This window comes from Aotus nancymaae, unplaced genomic scaffold (genome assembly GCF_030222135.1).
Source record: "Aotus nancymaae isolate 86718 unplaced genomic scaffold, 86718_ANA_hifiasm-v0.15.2.pri h1tg000048l, whole genome shotgun sequence".
NCBI classification, from domain to species: Eukaryota; Metazoa; Chordata; class Mammalia; order Primates; family Aotidae; genus Aotus; species Aotus nancymaae.
Window position 1 is genome coordinate 19,566,473 of NW_026988462.1, and position 17,804 is coordinate 19,584,276.

Here is a 17,804-nt window from a genome sequence, read left to right on the forward strand (position 1 = left end):
AGTTATCTTCCTATTGTAAATCCTATTATAAACATTTAATATTTGTCTGAGATAGGTAAACAAAATTTAAGACCTTCTAAGTGACAAGTGTTGTACTATTAATTGTTTTAGTATAGAAAATTTTTTTTAAACCTGTCTTAAAAGCGGAACTAAGTGGTAAAAGAGAAAACTGGTATTGTTACCCTACTCTGCTAATTTACATTGAGATAACCTGTGGACAGACTATGTCCCACCCTTCCTGGGTATTTTTAATTGCTATGCCTCTGTCTTTCAGTAATGTATCTTATTTCTTTCATTATCTATAAAAGAAGCAAGTGTTCTTTCACCTTGAAAACTGAAATACCTCTTACTGATATAATCAGATGTTTTCCAACCCCTTTTAAAGGAAAGGAAATTGCTTCTCTGGCTGCCAGCCACCATGCAGCTGAGAACATGTCTCTTCAGAAAGGTAAGGCACCCTAATGAATGACTTACTTTTGAAAGAGAGACAATCCCTACAGTCATGCAGTACAAGCTACTGTTACTTAAGCACTTATGGAATAAATAAAAATAGATAAATAACAACTTCTCATTTGTAGCTGTCAGAGTTGACAGAAAGATAGAAATTCATTTCCAACCAATCAAAATGTTGAATTGCGTTACTGAAACGGAACAAAAACTTGTTTTTTCAATCATTCCATTCTGTACTTTTAAATGTGATTAGCCCCTTCACTAGAAGGAATAAAAGGAGGAAGGAAGGAATCAAATCAAATTAAAATTTTAATCATGGACACATCTGTTTGAATTATTATATTTCACTGACAAGTGAGTTTTTATTTTGTCCTCATGATAAAAGACCATGGGATTTGTATAGTATATTGTCACATTTTGCATTAGCTGCCATTTAATAGTTGTTTCCTCAGTTTGTGTTTTTCTTAGTTACAATAAATATGGAGTTCTGTAGGAGCCCCGTTATCACTCCTATACTATTTGTTTTGCTTTATTTGATATTAATTTTACTCTAAAATAGAAGACCAAAGGATACCATTCAGAACATATAAACTGAACTGCCTTTAAATTTGGCAGCAATAAATTTACATTCTCTTCTTTGTGCCATTGCTTCATACCTACCTACTTTTATTCTGTTTTACTAGTGGTTCTAGCTGGAGCTAGTCACAGGATGGTGATTTTGCCAAATTTCTAGGGAAGAGACAGAGTCTCAGAGACCTTGAGTAACAGCACCAAGGCTTCAAGCAATCCATTGACTTGCATAAGGCCATACATTAAAATATCAAATTAGAACAAAGCTGCTTTTCAAAAACACACTAGCAGTGACTAAACTTCATCTATCTAATCTTGAAAATTTTTCTCCAGACATGTGAATTAATTCAGTCAGTTACAGCTATTATGTAACCAGTACATTGCACTATGGAGGTAAATACACACACACATGCACACACAAACACATACACACACATTGCTTTGGACATGATTTCTGCCTTAAAAGACAATGTGATGTCAAGGGGAAGAAAAGCCAGTTCTAGTCATCAAATGCTGCATAAAAATCCACTCCAAAACTTAGTGGCTTAAAACAACAGCCATTCTGCAGGACAGAAATCTAAGCAAGGCTCATAGAAGACAACTCAGCTCTTGCTTCATACAGGGTTGGTTAGGGTGGCTTGACTGGAGTTGGATGGTTCAAGATGGTGAGTCCCATATGTAGGACTCTGATACTGTCAGTGTCTCTCCACTTGAGAGTCTTAATCCACTCCTATCATTTGATAGTCTAGGCTGAGGATATTTCCAAAAATGAAAATGGAAGCCTCAAGACCACTTAAGACTCAGGGCCAGAAGCAGTTATCTGTTGCACTCCATTACACACAGCAGATCACAGGATCAGTGCAAGTCAAAGGAATGGAAAGAGATTGCATCTCTTGATGAACAGAAAGAGGGAACAACAGACACTGGGGCCTACTTGAGGGTGAAGCATGAGAGGAGGGAGAGGTTTAGAAAAAGAAGAAAGACTATAGGGTAGTATGCTTTACCTGGGTGATAAAATAACCTGTACATCCAACCCCCTAGTCAGGAGTTTACCTATATAAGAAATTTGCATATGTACTCCTGAACCTGAAAATTAAAATATTTTAAAAAAGAAAAAAAAGACTGATAAAGTCACATTACTAAGAGGTGGTAGAATAGGAGGAACTGTCATAGAGATCTTTGGAAATAATCTTCAAAATACTTCTGAAACAAAAAATAAAGGAATGGATATGAAAGTTTCCAGTGTATATAGAAAATTATGTCATAGAAGAATTTTAAGAGACATCTAGAATGATCTAAGATGAACTGTGCAATTTTTTTTAAAAAAAGGACGATTATCCATTTTCTTAAAGTCTTGAAATCAGCAGGACACAAGACTGTTAATAACAAAATCCCACAAAAGTAAGTTGCAGACGAAATAAGTAGGCATGTGTGTGTTACAAACCAAAAGCCAAAATGAGGAGGTGCATAAACAACTTTCTCCACTCTTGTACCACTGTTCCCTAAAAATAGTTTAAGATAACTAAATTTAGTAAAATAGGAGCTTATTGGCCAAAGTTTACATTGTTAAAAAGATTGCTTTTCCCTTTTTGTCTCCCTCTCTCTTTCTCAGACACACACACAAATGCAATCACACACACAAACAGTCTCACACACACATACCCCTACCTGATCATAATTCTGGGTCACAGAAAAAATATATATTACAATACAGTGATTAAAACTACTTTAAAAATAACCAAGTGCAAATGGTATCTACCTATGAGGATTATTTTTCAAGTGTTACTCAGAAAAAAATGCATAATCATGAACTGCTTCATTTGCAAGCAAGAAATAATAAAAAGTATAGTCAGGATTAAACTAAAATTATGAACATAAGAACAAAATACCTTAAAAGCAGGAGAAAATAATAATACAAAAATTAATAAGCAATAGAGCAGAGAAACAGTAGAATTAGAAGTAAAATCAGGAGCTGGGTATTGGAGCCAGGTACGGTGGCTCACACCTGTAATCCTGGCACTTTGGGAGACTGAGGCATGAGGAACACTTGAGCCCAGGAGATTAAGACCAGCCTGGGCAACATAGTGAGACCCCATCTTTAAAAAAAATTTTTGTTTTTAATTAGCCAGGCATGGTGCCATGTGCCTGCAGTCCTAGCTACTTGGGAGACTAAGGTGAGAGTATCACTTGGTGGAGTTCAAGGCTGAAGGTAGCTGTGACTGTGCCACTGCACTCCAGCCTGGGTGACAGAGTGAAACCTTGGTCTCAAGAAAAGGACGAGAGGCTTGGATCCAAGATGGCTGATCACTAGCAGCTCGGGCTCGTAGTTCCCAGTGAAAGCGCAGAGAACGAGAGGACACCACACTTTCAGACGAATATTTGTTGCTCATGGACCAGGAGATTCCCAGCAGAGGAGCCCCACGTGTCGCCAGGGCGACTCTTGTGGCTGGAGCAGCGGTTTTGCTGGCGCCTTAGTGCGCCAGTTTTTGGTGCAGAGTCCGGAGATTCCTGAGCAGAAAAGCACCATCAATTTTAACACCGCTGTTTTGGCTGGCGCAGTGGATTGCTCAGATTTCGGCAGCTGGGAATCAACAAGTTGGACGTCTGCTCAGAGACCTAGTTAGAAAGTCGGTAATTACAAAGACAACAGATGGATAAATATATAATGAAGGGAAGAAACCAGCGTAAAAAGGCAGAGAATACTCAAAATCAGAATGCCTCTCCCTCTACAGGGGATCGCAATTCCTCATCAGTAACAGAACAAGGCTTAATAGATTACGAGTGTGTTCCAATAACAGAAGCAGGTTTCAAAACATGGGTGATAAGAAACTTCTGTGAATTAAAAGAACTTGTTCTAACCCAATGCAAAGAAACTAAGAACCTTGAAAAAAGGTTTGATGAAACGTTAACAAGAATGGACAATTTAGAGAGGAATATAAGGAATTGATGGAGTTGAAAAACACAACACGAGAACTTCGCGAAGCATGCACAAGTTTAAACAGTCGAATTGATCAAGTAGAAGAAAGGACATCAGAAGTCGAGAACCAGCTCAGTGAAATGAAACGAGAAGACAAGATTGGAGAAAAAAGGATGAAAAGGAATGAGAAAAGTCTCCAGGAAATATGGGACTATGTGAAAAGACCTAATTTACGTTTGATAGGTGTACCTGAATGTGACGAAGAGAATGAATCCAAGTTGGAAAATACTCTTCAGGATATCATTCAGGAAAACTTTCCCAACCTGGCAAGGCAGGGTAATATTCAACTCCAGGTAATACAGAGAACACCATAAAGATATTCTTCAAGAAGACCAACCCCAAGGCACATAATTGCCAGATTTATTAGGGTTGAAATGAAGGAGAAAATACTAAGGGCAGCCAGAGAGAAAGGTCAGGTTACCCATAAAGGGAAAACCTATCAGACTTACAGCAGATCTCTCAGCAGAAACCCTACAAGCCAGAAAAGAGTGGGGACCAATATTTAACATCCTTAAAGAAAAGAACTTTCAACCCAGAATTTCCTATCCAGCCAAACTAAGCTTTATAATCGAAGGAAAAATTAAATCCTCTGCGAACAAACAAGTACTTAGAGAGTTCACCACCACCAGGCCTGCTTTACAAGAGCTTATGAAAGAAGCACTATACATATAAAGGAACAACCAATATCAGCCTTTCCAAAAATATATCAAAAAGAAAAGAACATTAACACAATGAAAAATTTACACTAACTAATGGGCAAAACAGCCAGCTAGCATCAAATGCCAGTATTAAAGTTATATATATTCTAATCGGATAAAAAGCCAAAACCCATTGGTATGCTGCATCCAGACCCATCCCACATGCAACGACACACAAAGACTCAAAACAAAGAGAAGGAGGAAGATTTATCAACCAATCAGAGAGTAAAAATAAACAAATAAATAAAAAGCAGGAGATGCAATTCTCGCCTCTGATAAAGTAGACTTTAAAGTAACAAAGAGCAAAAGAGGCAAAGAAGGACATTACATAATGGCAAAAGGATCAATGTAACAAGAAGAGCTAACGATTTTATAGATCAACGAGACAGAAAATTAGTAAGGACATCCAGGACTTGAACTCAGACCCGGAACAAGTAAACTTAATAAACATTTATAGAACTCTCCACTTCAAATACATAAAACATACATTACCACCTCACACCTATTCCATAAGTGACTACATAATTGGAAGTAAATCACTCCTCAGTAATCGCATAGCATTTCATAGGTTTAAATGAAATATTGGTTGGCTGCTCGTTTGTTATTTTCTTCCCTTATTCCTTCCAGTTTACATCAAGTATAATTATTGGTATAAAAGAGGTTTTCAATACCCATTACTAAACTGCATTCTAGCCTAGGCAAGAAAGCAATACTCCCATTCTCTCTCTCTCTTTCTCTTCCTTTTTCCTCCTCTTCTTTATTCTTTTTCTTTCTTTCAAAAAAAAGAAAAAAAAAAAGAAAGGGACGAAAGATCTTGTTCTTTAAAAAGACTAATAAAAGACAAAAACTTCTAACAAAGTTTAAGAAAAAATGAATAAATATATTAAGCCTTAAAAAAGGATATAACTGCAAGTATTTTTTCTTAATTACAAAGAATATTAATGGAGTTCTCTGTTAATGAATTTGATAATATTAATTATATCAATTGTTTTCAAAAAAGTTTACCAAAGATCAGTATTTATTCAGGAAGTATTAGAAAATTAAAATAACACTATAACCAGTGAAGCATCTGCAATGTTTTCAAAGAAGTGTCTTCAGCAAAAAACTGTCCTTCTCACATCGCAGCACGTTAAATGACTGAAATGTATGAACAATTACAGTGCTATTTCAACTGTGCAGGAACATAAAAATAAATGAAATAATCTAATTATTTTCATGAAAAACTTGGTACCATTAAAGTTATTCCCCACAAGGAAAAGAGCACACCAGTGTTGCCCAAGTGTGTTGTAAAGAATTCTAGCTATCTAGGATTACATTAAACAGTCCTTGGGAAAATTGAGGTTTCCAGTTCAATATAAAAAGGAAAACAAGAACAAATGTACAGATTCCGGTTACATGTAAATTCCTTTCCAAAAGTTTGTGCATTGCTCCTTCGGTAGGAAAATAGTTTTCTAAATTAATCATAAACATGGTATGATTTGTTAAATTTTCTAAGATTTAAATAATTTACAAATAACTTAACTATATTACTGATTTAAACCTCACAACAATCTTGTGAGCCACTGCAGCGGAAAAGTAAATGACTCTATTGGCCATTTGTATCTTCCCCAGTCCTGAAGAGGGGCACATGGTTGCTCAGCTAAAGAATGTGTTTCTCAACCAGGTGCAGTGGCTCTTGCCTGTAATCCCAGCACTTTGGAAGGCCGAGGCAAGGCAGATCACAAGGTCAGGAGAGATCAAGACCATCCTGGCTAACATAGTGAAACCCCGTCTCTACTAAAAATACAAAATATTAGCCTAGCGCGGTGACATGCTCCTGTAATCCCAGCTGCTTGGGAGGCAGGGGCAGGAGAATCGCTTGAAATAGGGAGGCAGATGTTGGGAGTGAGCCAAGATCACGCCACAGCACTCCAGTCTGGGCAATAGAGTGACAGTCTCAAAAAACAAAGAATGTATTTCTCAGTACCTCTTAAAGCAAGCATGGACCTTTAGGAAAATGAGGAAAATGTAATGTGTGTACAATTCCCAGGTATTTCCTGAAAAACAATTGTCATAGGTTCCCCCTGTCTTTTCCTCCTTTCTGCTGCCTGCAGATAATGAAAACTGAAATACCATTTTGAATACACAAGTTGCAGCTACGTATGAAGATCATAGAGCCACTTTTCTCCTCTAAATACTTCCCTACTTTTAGACTATTATGTGGGTGAGAAATAATTCCTGTAATTTTTAATTCACTGTAGTTGAAAACTGTGTTATATAGAAGATTACCCTATACCCTAACTTGTACACATAGGCACTTTCACTATTACCATTTTAAATACATTTATTGGTGAAATTAAGCAACTTAAAGCAACAACTAGTAGCCTGTAAAAACTAAAGTCAAGCAAAATATGACTCCAGACCTCATATTACTGACCACTATGCAATTGCTGTCTTAATAGCTAGAGTTCTTAAAAGCCATTCTACAATTGTAACAGTGTGATTATAAGAAACTTCCAAAACATTCTGACAATGTGTATCAAAGGGAATTGACATTTACAAAAGATGTAGGGGTAGGTGTAGTTACATCTGAATGAAACAATTGCTCAAATTTTATTGAAAATTAGAATTTATCTTTATATTTAAAGGGAAAAATTAAAGAGCTTGAAACATTACATTGATCCATGCCACTCTTAAATGAATTACACAGAGTTGGTGAACTGCACTGACTCTAGGTACCAATGTCTAATAGTATGATGGGTCTTGGTATAGATCACTAATGGATTGACAGATAGCATCCATTCAAACACAATCTCTGGCCCCTTATTACAGGATACTCTTTGACTTTCAATTAGAAGTTTTGAGAGATTAAGATCTTTATTTTCTTCTTTTACAAGATAACATCTATCTGTCTCACATAGCAGCATGTGTAGCACACATATATTGAAGATGATTAAGTTAGAAAGAAAGGATGAGAAAAAGAAAGGTTCAAAGAGAAATTTTACTAATTTTATTTTCCATTTACAAGGCATGAACATCAGGATAAAAAGACAAATCTAGTTCTTCATATCTATAGCAATCTACAGAGTCAACACAATTCTTATCAAAATGTAAATGGCATTTTTTACAGAAATGGAAAAAGCACTTCTGAAATCCTTATGGAATCAGAAAAGACCCCAAATACCCAAAGTAATCTCGAGAAAGAAGAAAAAAGCATCAAACTTTCTTATTTCAAACTACATCACAAAGCCATAGTAATCAAAACAGTGTGGTACTACCATAAAAATAAACATTTAAACCAATGGAATATAATTTAGAGCCCAGAAATATACCAATGCAAACATGGTCAACTAATCTCTGACAAGGGCACCAAGATTATACAATGGAGAAAGGAGTCTCTCAAGTGGTGTTGGGAAAACTGGTTATCCACCTGCAAAAGAAAGAAATTTGACGATTTCCTTGCATCCTAAACAAAAATTAACTTGAAATGGATTAAAGGCTTTAAGCTGGAGTCAAAATAAGTAGGCATGTGTATCCTATTAGCAAAAAGCCAAAACAATGAGGCAAATGAACAACTTTCTCCACTGTTGTACAACTGAAACTGCAAAATTGTTAGAAGAAAATATAAGGGGAAACCTTTTTGACATGGATCTTGGCAATGATTTTTTGACATAACACCAAAAGCAGAGGTGACAAAAGAAAAACTACCATGACTACATAAAAGTAATCTTTTTCCTATTTAGGAAAAAGGTACAGCTCACTGCCAGTTCTCACTTAATTTTACATAAACATGCTCTTTGAGGTTGAAGCAAATCTGACTAATTTTCAATGTGAAAATAAAATATAAAAACTGTTCTTGAAGTTATTTCTAAAGAGAGCTAACATTGGAATTGTCTGAATCATCAGAATTGCCTATTTTGGAAAAATTGGATTCATCAAATAAATCTTCCGCTAACAACTGTTAGAGAACAATGTTAAAAGGTGTAGGAGTGCTGTATTTTCTAAGATTTGACATTTTCAGAAATCGAGATTCACTATATTTTGTAAATGAAAATACCACTACTAAAAACAGAATGCTATAAATAGAAAAATGTCTTTAGTTTTCAAAGCTGATATGCTGAATAGATGCAAAATAATGATAAAAGCAAGATATTTTGTGGCAAAGTTATCTCTGGGTAAATGATGTAGCCATAAGCCCTGCTGGCAGATATTCTCAGGTAAATGGGAAAAGGGTTCAAAAGCTTCTGCACAGGAAGAGAAACAATCAACAAAATGAAAAGGCAACCTATGAAATGGGAGAAACTATTTGCAAACTAAATATCAGAAAAGGGATTAACATCAAAAACATGTAAGGAATGCACCCAACTCAATAGCAAATAGATAAATAGCCCAATTTAAAAATAGGCAACAGCTTACTAAACATTTTTCCAAAGAAGATGTACAAATGTACCTTAAGTATGTGAAAAAATGTTCAACAAAACAAATCTAGAAACACAAATCAAAACCACAATGAGACAACCTGTTAGAATGCCTATTATCAAAAAGGTAAGAGATAAGTGTTGGCAAGGAAGAGAAAAAACAGGAACCTGTAATTCACTACATAAACAGAACCAAAGACAAAAACCACATGGTTATCTCAATAGATGCAGAGAAGGCCTTCGACAAAATTGAACAGCTCTTTATGCTAAATTCTCTCAATAAACTTGGTATCAATGGAACATATCTCAAAATAATAAACTTATTTATGACAAACGTACAGCCAATATAATACTGAATGCAAAAACTGGAAGTAGTCCCTTTGAAATCTGGCACTAGACAAAGATGCCCTCTCTTACCACTCCTATTCAATACAGTATTGGAAGGTCTAGCCAGAGCAATCAAGCAAGAAAAAGAAATAAAGGGTATTCAATTAGAAAAGTAGGAAGACAAATTGTCTCTATTGGCAGATCACATGATTGTATAATTAGAAGACCCCATCGTCTCAGCCCAAAATCTCCTGAAACTGATAAGCAACTTCAGCAAAGTCTCAGGATACAAAATCAATGTGCAAAAATCACAAGCATTCTTATACACCAATAACAGACTTAAAGAGAGCCAAATCAAGAACGAACTGCCATTCACAATTGCTACAAAGAGAATAAAATACCTAGGAATACAACTAACAAAGAATGTAAAGGACCTCTTCAAGGAGAACTACAAACCACTGCTCAATGAAATAAGAGAGGACACAAACAGATGGAGAAACATTCGATGCTCATGGTTAGAAATAATCAGTATCATGAAAATGGCCATACTGCCCAAAGTAATTTATAGATTCAACGCTATCCCCATCAAGCTACCAGTGACCCTCTTCACAGAACTGGAAAAAACCACATTAAACTTCATATGGAACCAAAAGAGAGCCCGCATAGCGAAGTCAATTCTAAGCAAAAAGAACAAAGCTGGAGACATTACGCTACCTGACTTCAAACTGTACTAAAAGGCTATAGTAATCAAAACAGCATGGTACTGGTACCAAAACAGAGATATAGACCAATGGAACAGAACAGAGGCCTTGGAGGCAATGCCACACATCTACAACCATATGATCTTTGACAAACCTGACAAAAACAAGCAATGGGGAAAGGATTCCCTGTTTAATTAATGGTGTTGGCAAAACTGGCTAGCCATGTGCAGAAAGCAGAAACTGGACCCCTTCCTGACACCTTACACTAAAATTAACTCCAGATGGATTAAAGTCTTAAACATAAGACCTAACACCATAAAAACCCTAGAAGAAAACCTTGGCAAACCATTCAGGACATAGACATAGGCAAGGACTTCATGACTAAAACACCAAAAGCATTGGCAACAGAAGCCAAAATAGACAAATGGGACGTAATTAAACTCCAGAGCTTCTGCACAGCAAAAGAAATAATCATTAGAGTGAACCAGCAACCAACAGAATGGGAAAAATTTTTTGCAATCTACACATCTGACAAAGGACTTATATCAAGAATTTACAAAAAACTAAAACAGATTTACAAGAAGAAAACAAACAAACCCATTCAAAAGTGGACAAAGGATTTAAACAGACACCTTTCAAAGGAAGACATATGAGGACAACAAACATATGAAAAAATGCTCATCATCACTGGTGATTAGAGAAATACAAATCAAAACCACAATGAGATACCATCTCACGCCAGTTAGAATGGTGATCGTTAAAAAATCTGCAGACAACAGATGCTGGAAAGGATGTAGAGAAATAGGAACACTTTTACACTGTTGGTGGGAGTGTAAATTAGTCCAACCATTGTGGAAGACAGTGTGGCGCTTCCTTAAGGACCTAGAAATAGAAATTCCATTTGACTCAGCAATCCCATCACTGGGTATATATCCAAAGGATTATAAATCGTTCTACTATAAGGACACATGCACACGAATGTTCATTGCAGCACAGTTTACAATAGCAAAGACCTGGAACCAACCCAAATGCCCATCAATGATAGACTGGACAGGGAAAATGTGGCACATATACACCATGGAATACTATGCAGCCATAAAAAACGATGAGTTTTTGTCCTTTGTAGGGACATGGATGAACCTGGAAACCATCATTCTCAGCAAACTGACACAAGAACAGGAAATCAAACACCGTATGTTCTCACTCATAGGTGGGTGTTGAACAACGAGAACACATGGATACAGAGAGGGGAGCATCATACACTGAGGTTTTTTGGTGGGAACTAGGGGAGGAACAGTGGGGGGTAGGGAGTTGGGAAGGGATAAAATGGTGAGAAATGCTAGATGCAGGTGATGAGGATGGAGGCAGCAAACCACATTGCCATGTATGTATCTATGCAACAATCCTGCATGTTCTTCACATGTACTCCAGAACCTAAAGTGCAATAAAATATGTATTTTTAAAAAAGGGAACCTTTGAACAAAGTTGATAGGAATGTATATTAGTAGAGCCATTATAAAAAACAGTATGCAGAGTTCTCAAAGAATTAAAAATAGAACTACAATATGACCCAGCCATTCCACTTTGGAAATATATCAAAAGGAAATGAGATTAGGATGTTGAGGAGGTATCTGTATTGCCATGCTTCATGGCAGCACTACTTATAATAGTCAAGATATGGAATCAACCTAAGGGTCTATCAACAAATCAATAGATAAAATAAATGTGATACACATATAAAACAGAATATCATTTAGCCTTTAAAAAGAAGGAAATCGTGCCATTTGAGACTGCATGAATGAACCTGGAGGAGGCTATGTTAAGTTAAATAGGCCAGGCACAGAAAGACAAATATCTCATGATCTTATTTACATTTACATGTGGAATTTTAAAAAGCTGAACTCATAGAACCAGAAATAAGAATGGTGGTTACCAGGCTCTAGGGGTGGAATAAATATGGAGATGTTGGCCAAAGAGTAAGAGCTTTCAGTTATAAGATGAACAAATTCTGGGGATCTAAGGTACAGAATGAATGGTGATTGATGTTTTAATTAATTTGATTGTTGTAATCATTATACAATGTGTATATATATCAAGTCATTACATTGTATACTTGAATATACACAATTTTTTATTTAAAAATGTTAAAAGTTAGTATCAATGATCCCAACTTCATAAACTTTGTATAATCCTTACTGAATGAACTTTCATACGTTGTCTGAATGAAGAATATTAGTCTAGAGAAGTTGTAGTAATCACACAATGGGAGGGAGTGGGTAACTTTTAATAATGATCTAGAGTGACTTCATGGAACACATAGGGAAGAAATATGGTTTAAAGAATGTGTAAGAGTTTGACAATCAGATGATGATGGAATCTAGGAAGAAGGGCAACATATGCAAGACCAATAATTTAATAAAAAACAACACAAATAACAACAAATTGCTCATGCTTTGTAGTTCAGACACAATGACTACAGTGGTTTAACAGAAATAATTCTTGCCTCCTACTGACAAAGAATAGATTCACTGATGTTACACAAAAGTAGTATAATATCTCTTTGGCTCAAGAAACATTTGGCTTCACGAATCATAGAAAAAAGGTGATAAAATATGTTTAAGGATACATAAAGATCCCCCAAATTTGAGAGCAGTAGTCTTATATAGCCAGGCTGTTACCAGTGGAAGAGATCCCAGTTACGTCAAGTTATGGGTGGTCTATCTTTACAGGTCCATAGCAACTTACAGTCCTTGCCTCCTCAGAAGAAAGAATTTGACTGAGGGGCATAAGGCAGAAGAAGAGACCAAGGCAAGTTCCAGAGCAAGAACGAAGTTTATTTTATAAGGCCTTAATACAGGAAAGAAAGGAAGGTGCACTTGGAAGAGATCCAAGTGGGCATGTGAAGGTTAAGAGAGAAGGTCAAGTGTTCCGTTTAACCCTGATCCTAGGAGTTTTGTAAGGTAACCTCTTTTCCATGATTTTTCCCTTAGGGTGGGCCGCCCACATGCGCAGAGCCCTCTCTACCCTTGGGAAGGGAGCCCGTGCAGTATGTTTAGGGAGTTATACACATGCTTACCTAAGGCTTTCTTTCTTTCTCCAGTGGAGTGTACCCGGAAGATCATACTTTGCCATTTTTGTCTCTAAATATGCATACCCAGAAAGTTTCTTCTTCCTGGGGTCTGCATTTGGTTAGCATATTGATGTTAAAGGTGTGGACCATCAGGAAATGGCTGCTCCCTGGCACTGCCATATTATCACTCTCAGATAGGCAATGCGATAATTGCCGAGACATCACCAGATATTTCTAGTGGGTGAGGGGAGAACCCTCTCCTACCATGCTTATGCCTAGCTACCTATAGCAAGACCTCACAAGAATTAGACCAGGAAGCCATCAGAAATCAAAGTCTCTTTGTCTCCCCTACAGAAATCACATTTTCATAAATTTCTGGGATTTTTTTCTGCTAGACTACTTCATTTGCCTGTCTCTCCTCTGGGATCCTTTCCTGCTTCAGTTTGAGTATGTCTCTAAGTGACTATTTCAATCCCCTCTACACAATAACAACTCTTTATACATCATATTGATACATGTCCCTAAGGTTCACTGCTTTAGGTAGGACTGTTTCCCAATTCTAAAATCCTCAGAGGTGGATCTGGTTGGCTCTCTTCCCATTTTTTTAAGCCAGGCTATGCAAGCTATAGGTTTCTGCTTTGCTAGAACATGGACTTGCTGCCTTGGGGTAGATGCACATCCTGGTCCAATAAGTTATCAGCCAGATGGTGTGGTCATGTGGTACATCCCCATAACAAACCAACTCATTAGTGAGCAAGGGCCTCAGCAGCTTCCCTTAGAAGGGGCTGCGGAAATAGCAGGCCATTATATACAAGCATAGCACAGCTTTGATAATTTTGCTCAACTGAGAAACCATTTTCAACTCAGATACTAATCAAGAAACTATTCTTTCTGCCAAATGCAGTAGAATGAAATACGTTTGCAAGTGCTGCAGTTGGAAACACAAAGGCAGCTAGCCAGAGCATACAGAATACAACAGGGCAAAATACTTCAGTGGGCACAGAATCTGTAAGTTGGAGAGGAGCAGTACTAACAAACAGAGAAGAGAGACAGGATTTATCCATTTTGAGTAAGAGAAATTTACCCTGGCCAGTTGGAGTAAAATGAATTCATTGGATAGTTACAGGAGGAGCACCCACACCTAAGAGGAAAGCTCAAACAGCAGTCGGGTAGTTTTTAGAGAGTCTAAATTGGAAGAAGCTACTCGAGAAGTTCATCCAGGTGCTACAGCTGGAATGAAGAGGTCCAACTTTTTCAATTTATTTGTCATTCTGTCAAATTCTCAGAATTCCATGAATGCCCAACTGGGCTTGAGGGATAGAAAAGAAGAAAGCACTTATTTGAAAAATTCTGCCAAAAGGTGGTGAAAAAACTCCCTGAAAGGAAACTTTAAGTACTATTTAAAAGATAAAGTGGAATGGTTGTCGGTCAGAAAAAAATTCTAATGTCCAACATAGAAAGGGTTTCTTGAGCAATAAGCAATTAGTAGAGGCAGTTGGCAAAATACAATCATGAGAAAAACCTCTTTAAGAATACTACTGAAAACACTGGTTAATAAAAGTAAAATCTGAATAAATGCAGAAGAAACTAAATCATATCTTCTACTGGAAATAATGATAATAGTTAGAATGTTCATAGTACTTCCTATGTGCTATTAACTCTTCTAAACAGATTCTTTTTTTAATCCAGTTAATCTTCACTTTTGCCCCATGAACTTTTCTGATAAATCCCACTTTGACGGAGAAAAGTAAAAATCTACGAAGCAAGTGGCCGAGTTGGGATCCAATTCCTTGCATGTGACTCCACTCTACACTCTGCCTAAGAACCCACTACAAGATTCTTAGCAAAAGAAGAAAAGGAAATGGGGTACAGAAAGCCCAAGGAACCAAAAGAGAACCAGAATGTAGACAAAGCAAGAGGAGAAATCTAACCTTAGATAAAACCAGATATCCTGACTCTATTTCAAGCTAAAGATTTAACTAGGAAGTGGTGAGGTTGTTGCTCCCTCTGAGCCCACCACTGGCTCTTGGGTCATAGAGAGGGGCCACAGTGTGTGCTGTATTGCACTCCCTTGCAGTCCCCTCCATGTTCCCTGGCACCACCACTCCCCTTCCTAAGGCTGCCGCTTGCCCTGGGGTCTATGGAAGTAATGGGAGGGCCCCCCAACCTGGCCTATCAACAGAGCAGATGAGCAGACCGTTCATTACCTGCAGGCAAATACGAAGAGGCTATTTCTTCTTACAAAAAGGCTGCAGCATATCTTTCTGAAGCCATTAAGCTGACACAATCTGAGGAGGCTCATCTTTCACTGGAATTGCAAAGGGATAGCCACATGAAACAGCTCCTCCTCACCCAAGAGAGATGGAAAAGGGCCCAGCGTGAGGAAAGATTGAAAGCCCAGCAGAACACAGACAAGGATATAGCTGCCCATCTTCAGGCATCTCACAAACCCTCTGCAGAGGATGCAGAGAGCCAAAGCTCCCTTTCTCAAAAGTACAGCCCTTCCACAGAGGAACGCCTGCCTGAGATTCAGGGGATCCGTGACAGGGATCCAGACACAGTACTATATTTACTTCAGCAAAAGAGTGAGCCAGTGGAGCCATATATTGGAAGCAAAGCCCCAAAAGATGATAAAATAATTATAGAGGAGCAGGCAACCAAAATTGCAGATTTGAAGAGGCATGTGGAATTCCTTGTGGCTGAGAATGAAAGATTAAGGAAAGAAAATAAACAACTAAAGGCTGAAAAGGCCAGACTTCTAAAAGGTCCAATAAAAAGGAGCTGGATATAGATGCTGATTTTGTAGAAACGTCAGTTATGGAACTTGCCACCACATTCAGAAACTGCTACAGCCTCCTCAACCTGGCAGAAGTTTGCAGCAAATACCAGGAAAGCCAAGGGCATTCGAATCCCCATCTTCCTCCCTTGGATTTTCCATCTCCAGAACTTCCCCTTATGGAGTTCTCTGAGGATATTCTGAAAGGATTTATCAATAATTGAAATGGAAGGCCACACAAGAAGAGGGGAGAAGAGGAAATAATACAGTAATAGTTAATCCAGCAAAAAAAATGAAAAGGGAAAAACCACATAGAAGGGTCATCCCAGAAATGCTTCATCATCTGGCGGACTGTGAGAGAAGAGGCATTGCCAGGACTTGGGAAAAAGTCATTGTGAAATGTGTCTCGTATCTGATTCACTGACTTACGCTAATGATTCTGACTTGGCACACACTAAACTCATAGAGGATTCACATTCTCCTGATACAAACCAAATGGCTACCTGGAATAATTTTTTTCAATCAACAATTATTTTTATTATCTTCAGGGTTAATATGTTTAAAAGTATGTTATGTGTAACTAATCTATAATGCCATAAATGATAATGCAAAACCTAAATAATATGGTGGTCTGAAGAGCTGCCTTCCATTTGAAACAAGCTTTCTATCATGCATTGACTGTGTGCATTTTGTTAATGCACATTTTGTTTGTTTAAATAAGGTCTGTAAGATACACACCTTTCTAGATGAAACTCTATGTGCCACACTTTGCACTACTGATAATGACAACCTCAAGACTATCAGAAGAAATATTTAAATTTCCATTTTATGAAGAAAGGAACCAAATTATTATGCTTTTTTAAACAAATTACCAGTTTACATAATTAATCAGGGTGCATTTTAAGTTCTACCTTTGTTTATTGTATAATGCATCATTTGAAAATACCAAGGAGGAAATACCCTTTGCTTTTAATGATGCAAGAGTGGGAGTAATGCTAGTTGGTAGCATTTGTAAGAAATCAATAAAGTAATTATTTTTTTAAACAAAAAGATTTAACTAACATTTTGGTTAAGAGACAAATAGGAATTAATAGAAAAGTCTACTGCATATTGTTTATATAGTTTCTTAAATCTCTAGGTTCTGAGGTTTACTATATGGTACATTTATTTTTCCAAATCATAAGGTCAGACATTCCCACCTAATCTTGTCCTACCATCTATTCTAATTAAACCCTTTTCACCTCGCTCCCAACAATGGCCCAGCTAGGGCTGTAATAGATAGTTGAAGCAGAGATCGAAAATTGGGTATTTTCAGTTTATGTTATTACATGAAGGAAACATTTTGTATCATTTTCCATCTTAGTTTGAAATAATCTTTAAGCAATAGAAATTCCTGCTAGCCTGATTAATGTTGTTCAGGTTTATGTCCAGGAAAAGAAGAGAAAAAGAAGAAGAGGCCAGGGATAACCTGGCTATCATAGTCTGCATCCTCTCATTGATCAACTGTTTACATTTATTTTACAGAGTTTTAAGAACTTCAGTTCTTCCCCTTTCTGTTTTCCAGTCAATGGGACTCCAAATTGCAATTGTTTATAAATAATGGAAGTTTATTTTGTTAGTCACAAAAACAAAAAAGCTTGTCTACAATTTTAGATAAACTCAAATCCTGTGCACTAGAAAGAGCCAACTTAAATCCTGTGCCCTAGAAAGAGCCAAACATTAATCTGGAACTAACAAATGTACCATCTTTTTGTTTTCAACTCAGGTTTACTGCTTATAATATTGCTAATTGCCCACTGCAAGTAGACTAAACTGTATAAAGTTGGAAAATTCCACTA

General features: G+C 37.0%; 1 pseudogene; it reads left to right on the plus strand.

Moving 5' to 3' along the window:
- Positions 1-15,330: 15,330 nt before the first annotated feature.
- On the plus strand, positions 15,331-16,190 carry LOC105712358 (nuclear receptor-binding factor 2-like; annotated as a pseudogene).
- Positions 16,191-17,804: the final 1,614 nt, after the last annotated feature.